General features: G+C 47.9%; 1 protein-coding gene across 1 annotated transcript in view; it reads left to right on the top strand.

The window, feature by feature from the left end:
* LOC148532444 (uncharacterized) overlaps window positions 1-9,830 on the top strand; it is a 301,272-nt gene that overhangs the window by 283,844 nt on the left and 7,598 nt on the right. The window lies entirely within an intron of this gene.

Here is a 9,830-nt window from a genome sequence, read left to right as displayed (position 1 = left end):
GCTCCCAACACACTGATATTTGGTATTATTATTATATAGGGGAGAGGGGACTGTATAGTGATATATGAGGGGGAATAACACAGCTCCCAGCACACACTGATATGTGGTATTATTATTATATAGGGGGAATGGGACTGTATAGTGATATATGAGGGGGAATAACTGCTTCCAGCACTCACTGATATGTGGTATTATTAGTGTTCATTCTAGGTCCGGCAAGGGGTATGTCACTCAAGCGCTCGCCTGCAAAGGGGGCATGATGCGGCCTGTTCATCACTCTTGGGGATTTGCCCAGCTAGGCTGCCCCCAAGCTCTCCTTTCTCTGTGAATATTCACCAGTGTTGAGCGCTGCACCGCAATTTTTCCCACCCGAGGGGCACTGCAGTCCGCAGGTGGGGTCACCACCCGGCATGATGGTTTAGCGGTTTGCCAACAGGGCGCCGCCAAAGGGGCAGGGTGCATTCTGCCCTTTGAAATTGGCCCACTAAAACAACCTAGTCAGAATGCTGTATTATTAATATTTAAAGGATAAGGGACTACAGTGATATATAATGGGGATTAAATCAGATGTTACCACAGACTGATATGTTGTAATAATATAAAGAGCTGTGGGAACTGTTTAGTGATACTTCAGCGTGGAAAAACAGATCTCACCACACACTTATATGTGGTAGTATTATTATATAAGGGAGAAAGGATTTGACGGAAGAGTTTTTTAATTCAAGCGCGAAAAATGCAACCTTGCTGTGTCAAACGGCAGAAGGTAATGGTATTTTACTGTACAGAGGGAGTGGCCTGTGGTGTCCTACACTATATAGGTGGAGCTGCCGGTGGTGTCCTACTTTACAGGGGGAGTGGCCTGTGGTGTCCTATACAGTGGTAGCAGCCTGCATTGTCCTACTGCACAGGAGGATCGGCATGTTTTGTCCAACACTTTACAGGGGGAGCGGACTGTGATGTCCTACTACCCAGGAAGAGCGGCCTATTGTGTCCTACTATACAAGAAGAGCGGCCTATTGAGTCCTACTGTGGTGTCTTTTACAGGGGGAGCAGTCTGTAGTGTCCTACTATACAGGGGGAGCATCCAGTGGTATCCTACTATACAGGGGAAGCTGCCTGTTGCACTCTACTATACAGGGGGAGCAACATGTATTGTCCTACCCTACAGGGGGAGCAACCTGTGGTGCCTTCCTATACAGGGGGATCAGCCTGTTGCACTCTACTATACAGGGGGAGTGGCCTGTGGTGTCCTACTTTACAGGGAAGTGGCCTGTGTTGCCCTACTATACTGGTCGAGTAGCCTGTGGTGTCCTACTTTACAGGGAAGTGGCCTGTGTTGCCCTACTATACTGGTCGAGTGGCCTGTGGTGTCCTACTATACACTGGGAGTGGCCTACGGTGTCCTACTTTACAGGTGGAGCGGACTGCGGTGTCCTATTATACAGCTAGAGCAGCCTGCAGTGTGTCCTGCTATACAGGAGGAGCAGCCTTTGGTGTCCTACTATACAGGGAGAGCGGCCTGTGGTGTCCTTATATATAGGGGAGTGACCTGTAGTGTCCTACTATACAGGGGGAGCAGCCTGTGGTGTCCTACTATAGAGGGGGAGTGGCCTGTGGTGTCCTATTGAACAGGAGGAGTGGCCTGTGATGTACTATACAGGGGGAGCAGCCTGTGGTGTCCTATACAGGGGGAGCAGGCTGTGGTGTCCTGTTATAGCAGCAGCTGCAGAGTAATAATAACAGTAATGAGTGGTCAGGGAATAACACATAATAGGTATAACACGTATGTACTGTGTATACCAGATGATACATAACAGGAGCTGGGGAAGGATGTGTGAGAAGGACACAGACAGGCCATGTAATAAAGGGCTGCACTCCCTGAGCTGAGACTGTCTGTCAGGGCGTCTTGTTATCCTGAGCAATAGAGACTCTCTCAGAGACAGCCAGTGGCTGTGACAGTCCCCAGATCCTCAGAGTGTCACTGATTATCCCCCAGGACATGTCTCACCCCACCCTACGCTGCACACACACGGCCGGCAGGCTGGTCACACATGTAACATACATCTGAGGTGCGGTCATTTGTCATTTCATCATTTGTGCAGAGTGACTGATGGGATTCTGTATTGTGTAACCCTTTGTGTGTCCCCTGGGCTGCCTGCTGTCCTATCCCTGTGTTACTAACCTCTTCTGTTCCCTTCCCCTCCCCTGTGTTACTGACACCTCTGTACAGCTGTTACACCCCCTGTTGCTCTGTATTCCTACGTTACTTCCCCTCTGCCCATATCTGCACCCCTTCTGCTCTCCTGTGTACTCTCCCCTCACACCCCTGTTACCTGTATGACCTCAGTATAGTCACAGACTCTCTCCGTTTCTGGAATAAATGTAAAACAAAAGTAAAAAATCCCAACATCCCTAATTCATGTGTTTGTACAAGATACACGTGGAGCAAATTTCACCAAATATGTGTCTGGGAGGAATAAGACCCCCGGCCAGGAGAGGAGCATTGGTGTAACCTTATACAGTACAGCATTGTGTGACGGCCTCTGAGGAGCCTTATGGGGCTGGGTCACAGGAACCTCTGACAGACACTGACCAGGGCTCTATGGCTGGGGGGAAAGGGGAGACTTACTGGTCACTCAGTGTTACATGTCTGACTGTCTTACATGTGTTCTCTGTGATGTGTATTCTATTTATTCCTAGATAATCCTGCTGTGAGGAACCAGAGTCTTTATTACACATCACACGTTCTATATTCTCACTGATTCACTGAAAATGGACATGGATGAAAGTCACAGGACTGAGAGGATCTTACATCTCACCCTGGAGATCATCTACCTGCTGACTGGGGAGGTGAGAGGGTCTGGGGGTGTCACAGTGACATCACTTATATCTATAGTAATAATACAGGGACTTGACTGGGGAGGTGAGAGGGTCTGGGGGTGTCACAGTGACATCACTTATATCTATAGTAATAATACAGGGACATGAGTGGGGAGGTGAGAGGATCTGGGAGTGTCACAGTGACATCACTTATATCTATAGTCATAATACAGGGACATGAGTGGGGAGGTGAGAGGATCTGGGAGTGTCACAGTGACATCACTTATATCTATAGTCATAATACAGGGACATGATTGGGGAGGTGAGAGGATCTGGGAGTGTCACAGTGACATCACTTATATCTATAGTCATAATACAGGGACATGACTGGAGAGGTGAGAGGATCTGGGAGTGTCACAGTGACATCACTTATATCTATAGTAATAATACAGGGACATGACTGGGGAGGTGAAGGGATCTGGGAGTGTCACAGTGACATCACATATCTATAGTAATAATACAGGGACATGACTGGGGAGGTGAGAGAATCTGGGAGTGTCACAGTGACATCACTTATATCTATAGTAATAATACAGGGACATGACTGGGGAGGTGAGAGAATCTGGGAGTGTCACAGTGACATCACTTATATCTATAGTAATAATACAGGGACATGACTGGGGAGGTGAGAGAATCTGGGAGTGTCACAGTGACATCACTTATATCTATAGTAATAATACAGGGACATGACTGGGGAGGTGAGAGGGTCTGGGAGTGTCACAGTGACATCACTTATATCTATAGTAATAATACAGGGACATGACTGGGGAGGTGAGGGGATCTGGGAGTGTCACAGTGACATCACATATCTATAGTAATAATACAGGGACATGACTGGGGAGGTGAGGGGATCTGGGAGTGTCACAGTGACATCACTTATATCTATAGTAATAATACCGGGACATGACTGGGGAGGTGAGGGGATCTGGAGTAGTATCACAGTGACATCACTTACATCTATAGTAATAATACAGGGACATGACTGTGGAGGTGAGAGGGTCTGGGAGTATCACATTGACATCACTTATATCTATAGTAATAATACAGGGACATGACTGGGGAGGTGACTGGATCTGGGAGTGTCACAGTGACATCACTTATATCTATAGTAATAATACAGGGACATGACTGGGGAGGTGAGGGATCTGGGAGTGTCACATTGACATCACTTATATCTATAGTAATAATACAGGGACATGACTGGGGAGGTGAGGGGACCTGGAAGTGTCACAGTGACATCACTTATATCTATAGTAATAATACAGGGACATGACTGGGGAGGTGAGGGGATCTGGGAGTGTCACAGTGACATCACTTATATCTATATTAATAATACAGGGACATGACTGGGGAGGTGAGGGGATCTGGGAGTGTCACAGTGACATCACTTATATCTATATTGATAATACAGGGACATGACTGGGGAGGTGTGGGGATCTGGGAGTGTCACAGTGACATCACTTATATCTATAGTAATAATACAGGGACATGACTGGGGAGGTGAGGGTATCTGGAAGTGTCACAGTGACATCACTTATATCTATAGTAATAATACAGGGACATGACTGGGGAGGTGAGGAGGATCTGGGAGTGTCACAGTGACATCACTTATATCTATAGTAATAATACAGGGACATGACTGGGGAGGTGAGGGGATCTGGGAGTGTCACAGTGACATCACTTATATCTATATTATTAAACAAGCAGCAGGGAGCTGGTCTCAGATATTAGTATCAGTCCCACAGTCCTCACTGGAGTTGGGAATTATATGTTGTTTTCTTTCTGTCACTGACACAAAGATGTTGGAGCTGCAGGAGATACTATATACTCTACATTTTTCTGTATATAGGAGATTGCTATAATATTTGCTTTAGTGAAATAGTCTTTTTGTATATTATGCAAAGTGATCATCTAAATAAACAGCCCCATTTAGGTGGAGTTTAATTGACCTCCTCATTGATGTCTCCCCCAATACACAGGATTACACAATAGTGAAGAAGACATCCGGTGAGCATGAGACTCCCAGCAGCCGTCCCCATGTGACAGGAGGACTGAGCAGGACCCAGAGCCCCATCACGGTGCCTCCACCTCACTCACTGATACATGAGAGACACAATGACCAGAAGATGCTGGAACTCATCAACAATAACATTCACCTGCTGACTGGAGAGGTGACTGCTGGGAATGGGACATTATACAGTAACACCAGGGGATGTGTCTGGGTGATGACTGGAGAGGTGACTGCTGGGAATGGGACATTATACAGTAACACCAGGGGATGTTTCTGGGTGGTGATTGCTGGGAATGGGACATTATACAGTGACACCAGGGGATGTGTCTGGGTGATGACTGGAGAGGTGACTCCTGGGAATGGGACATTATACAGTAACACCAGGGGATGTGTCTGGGTGGTGACTGGAGAGGTGACTGCTGGGAATGGGACATTATACAGTAACACCAGGGGATGTGTCTGGGTGGTGACTGCTGGGAATGGGACATTATACTGTAACACCAGGGGATGTGTCTGGGTGATGACTGGAGAGGTGACTGCTGGGAATGGGACATTATACTGTAACACCAGGGGATGTGTCTGGGTGATGACTGGAGAGTTGACTGCTGGGAATGGAACATTATACAGACACCAGGGGATGTGTCTGGGTGATGACTGGAGAGGTGACTGTTGGGAATGGGACATTATACAGTAACACCAGGGGATGTGTCTGGGTGATGACTGGAGAGTTGACTGCTGGGAATGGGACATTATACAGTAACACCGGGGGATGTGTCTGGGTGATGACTGGAGAGGTGACTGCTGGGAATGGGACATTATACAGTAACACCAGGGGATGTATCTGGGTGATGACTGGAGAGGTGACTGCTGGGAATGGGACATTATACAGTAACACCAGGGGATGTGTCTGGGTGATGTCTGGAGAGGTGACTGCTGGGAATGGCACGTTATACAGTAACACCAGGGGCTGTGTCTGGGTGATGACTGGAGAGGTGACTGCTGGGAATGGGACATTATAAAGTGACACCATGGGATGTGTCTGGGTGATGACTGGAGAGGTGACTGCTGGGAATGGGACATTATACAGTAACACCAGGGAATGTGTCTGGGTGATGACTGTAGAAGTGACTGCTGGGAATGGGACATTGTACAGTAACACCAGGGGATGTGTCTGGGTGATGACTGTATCATTGTGTGTCAGGTTCCTATAAGGTGTCAGGATGTCACTGTCTATGTCTCCATGCAGGAGGAGGAGTATATAGAGGATGACAGGGGTCTGTACAAGGACGTGATAATGGAGAATCACCGGCCCCTCACATCACTGGGTAAGACGAGACTGTAATTTATTGTACAGGGGAGAGCAGGTATGGGGGCCTCCTATATACACCCATCACCTGATAATCACATATATACAATGTACTCAGGGCCTGATTCAGCTTTGGGAATAGAGTGAGAATTAGCACGTAACTGACAATCTTGGTGAAACCATGCTGCACTGCAGGTGGGGCAGATGTATAATGAGCAGAGAGATTTAGAGTTGGGAGGGAGGTGTCCAAACTGACTTCTAAATTGCAGTGTAAAAATAAAGCTGTGCAGTATATGTGGGCTACATGCAAAAGCAGCCAGTATTTACCCTAAATGCAAAATAATGTATGTATTTGCACCCCTTGCATTGCAACATGGTTTGTCCTGGTTCACAGTTACATGCTCCTTCTCACTCTGAATCAGGCCCTCAGTCACTGTGTGTTTCCTACAGATGGACCCAGTAACAGAAATACTCCAGAGAGATGTCCCCGTCCTCTTTATTCACAGGATTGTACAGAGGAGAATCACAGGACCCCACAGGAGCATCAGGTAGGTGGGATTTAGGGTCTCACCAATATACCAAAGTGTCTTTATAGGATCTGTAGGAAGCTGTGTGTGTCTTATTAACCAGAATTCTTCTAATTAGTGTGATTTAATGAAATATGACATTTCTAAATTGTTATTTTATTGATTTGTGGGTTTCTTAGGGTGAAAGTCTGGCTAATATAAAGGCAGAAGATATAGAGGTAGAAGAAGAGACGTATGTGACTGATATGAAGACAGAAGATATAGAGGGAGAAGAAGAAACGTATGTGACTGATATGAAGGCAGAAGATATAGAGGGAGAAGAAGAGACGTATGTGACTGATATGAAGGTAGAAGATATAGAGAGAGAAGAAGAAACGTATGTGAGGGGTGATCAGCAGTGTAAGGAGGAGGAAATCCCTACAGATATCAGCACAGGTGAGTAATAAACACTTACTCAATCACTACAACAGTACAAACTAATGAGGGAAATGTATCTGTCCAGTGGTGGAGTCAGGAGCCATCAGCCCCTATTATACTGCTCTCCTCCTCACATTATGTCACTGTGTGTTACCAGCCCAGAGATCTGACCAGTCTCCTCCCCACACTCTCTGGTGTATCTCATACATCAGGAGCCATCAGCCCCTATCTATTTCAGGGTCCATAGGGGGTCCACAGGGTTGACCTTGGGATATAGGTTGGGAACCAAATCCGGGCACCACGCAGTTAAAGCTTTTAGCTCCCAGGATGCACTTGGGTCCACTCTCCCTATAACCCCACCCCCAAGCCAGAGGCACCTCAGTGTAAGTTGGTGCCCGGCCGGAGTCGGGTCACCTTTAGTGCAGGGGGAGCTGATTAGCAGCCCCTAAGCTTATTTTATTTTTATTTTTTAGGGACAAAGTTTTTTCCAACTTTGGACTCTTCAGAGCGGCAGCGTCGGACTGTCCATAGGACGTCTAACCTGCCGCTCCGTCGCCCCGCTGGCGCTGAGACGCCAGTACAGATCTGGGGATCTCAGCGGGACCCCAGAGTCTGTACTAGCCGGACTCTGTGGGCGCCCAGGACTGCTGCCGAATCCACGGGGAGCAGGTAAGGTCGCGGATCACCGCTTGCGGTGATCCGCGCATTTCAAATGCAGTCCTGTGCCTCCGGTCTCTGGGGACAGACCGGAGGTGCCGGCAGTGGCGGCGGGCCCCCCATACCCCGTGTGTCCACTAGACCACCAGGGACTTAACGATCGGCGCAGGGAGCCGGCTTCCCTGGGGTTAATAGCCGGCCAGGGGAGCAAGCCTTCCTTGTTACAGCGGCTCCTCCCCTCAGCTCAGCTCGCCTTTCAGTATTATAGTCTGGCGTCGCTGAGCTGCTTCCTCCGCGGGCTACGCTTCTTCTGCGGTCTCCAGGCGGTCATTTTCTATGTGCAGCAGCAGAGCTCTGGAGATGGCAGTGAGTCCAGTCCCCCTGCGTACCTCACCATCAGGTCAGTGTACACAGCGCTGTAGCCTTCCCAGACACTGAATCTGGGCAGTTGAATGCAGTGACATAGTGCAGTATATTATATGACATGTTTATGTATATATATGTATATATCTGCATGGTATGTGACTTATGCTAGTGCTGACTGTCTGTACTTTATTATCTCACCTGTCAATATATATCTATCCCTTTTCTTTATCTGCCCTAATACAGCTGTATTTAGGGTGGTTCTGAGGCCTCACATTTATATACTTGTTAATATTTGTGAGGTTTGTCACATACTGTTGCGTGCTGCACTTTGCCATATTTTCGATGGAACTGTGTGTTGCATACGCTGAAAATGGGTCCCTGCAGCTAATTTTGGCATCAGTCAGGACCAGTATATTGCTGCTTGATATTTCCGCCAAGATTGGTCAGATATGTCTGACCAGGAGATAGAGCGTTATACTGCAGCCAGTTTTACTATCCTGCAAGTCATGTGCTGCAGGTGTTAGTGCGGAGGATTTGACTCATAAAGGGTTCTGTATGCGGCGCCATCTGGTGCCGAGCCCCTTACACGACCCCCTTGGGCAGTTTGTTTTCTTGGGATCCTCTCAATTGCGGATAGCCGGGTGGGCCCCATTGTTGTACCTCACCTGGGGGTTACTTCACCATACTGCCCTCTTCATCTCAGGGTATCTCGCAGTTTCTTGCACTCTTCCCCTGTGACACAGACTACCGCTCCCTGCAGGGATTTTTCCAAGTATATGAATTCCCCCTGGTGCCACAATAGTCTGTCATTCCCCTTGCAGGGATTACCACAGCCACCCTGGGTGGATGTCGTTTTCTATGAAACGCAAATTGGCGTGGTTGGCGCCCTGTGGTTACTTCCCAGTTGGCTCTGCCGTGTACTGGATACTGTTTTTGGCTCTTTCCCTCTTACACGGGGGGAAGCCTATTTCAGGTTTTATTATCCCTGCTTTAGGGCTGGTAGCAGGTCCATTCTGGTTAGAGTGAATGTTGATCTGCACCTGTATCATACACCCTCCGTCTTACGTGCCTTCGGGTTCCCTGTTGCTGACTAGCGGGTGGATCGCATGGCGGGACTCTGGCTGTTGCCAGATACGAGGTATTACAACAGCGTTTGGCCTCCTGTCCCAAATTCCCTGAGGGTCATCACGAGACCCTCCTGGGGTGGATGGGCGTGTTACTCGTCTCATTACAGATGTTACTACGCCTCCCATTCCGGCGTGGTCGGATTCTTCGGATCCATAGGTGGTAACTCTACCTGAAATCAGTCTACTCGCTTTCAGGGGTTGTTACCCATCCTACCATGGCTATAGCATGGTTGGTTAATACTATTGCATACTGAGCTGATGCATTTGTAATGTTTTTTCCCCTCCAAAACGTCTGGGGTTCAAATGTATTTGGTCGCTCACGTAATATATGCAGTTGTCATAGGTGGAAATGCCTATATTGGATACCAGTCTCCTAACTTTCAGAGTTCCGGTTGCGACTGTATCCTCCGTAATACCCTATGGCTACGCTCTGGGAATGCAGAGGTGCAGATACCATCTATAGGGTAGATCTTGTTTGGTCCTGACCTTGACAAGATTGTAGTAACATTGGCAGTATTACTAACGACCAGTTTACCGCC

This window comes from Taudactylus pleione, unplaced genomic scaffold, assembly GCF_031769625.1.
Source record: "Taudactylus pleione unplaced genomic scaffold, aTauple2 ptg000076l, whole genome shotgun sequence".
NCBI classification, from domain to species: Eukaryota; Metazoa; Chordata; class Amphibia; order Anura; family Myobatrachidae; genus Taudactylus; species Taudactylus pleione.
Note: the sequence above shows the minus strand (reverse complement) of the source record. Positions and strands in the feature narration are given on the sequence as shown.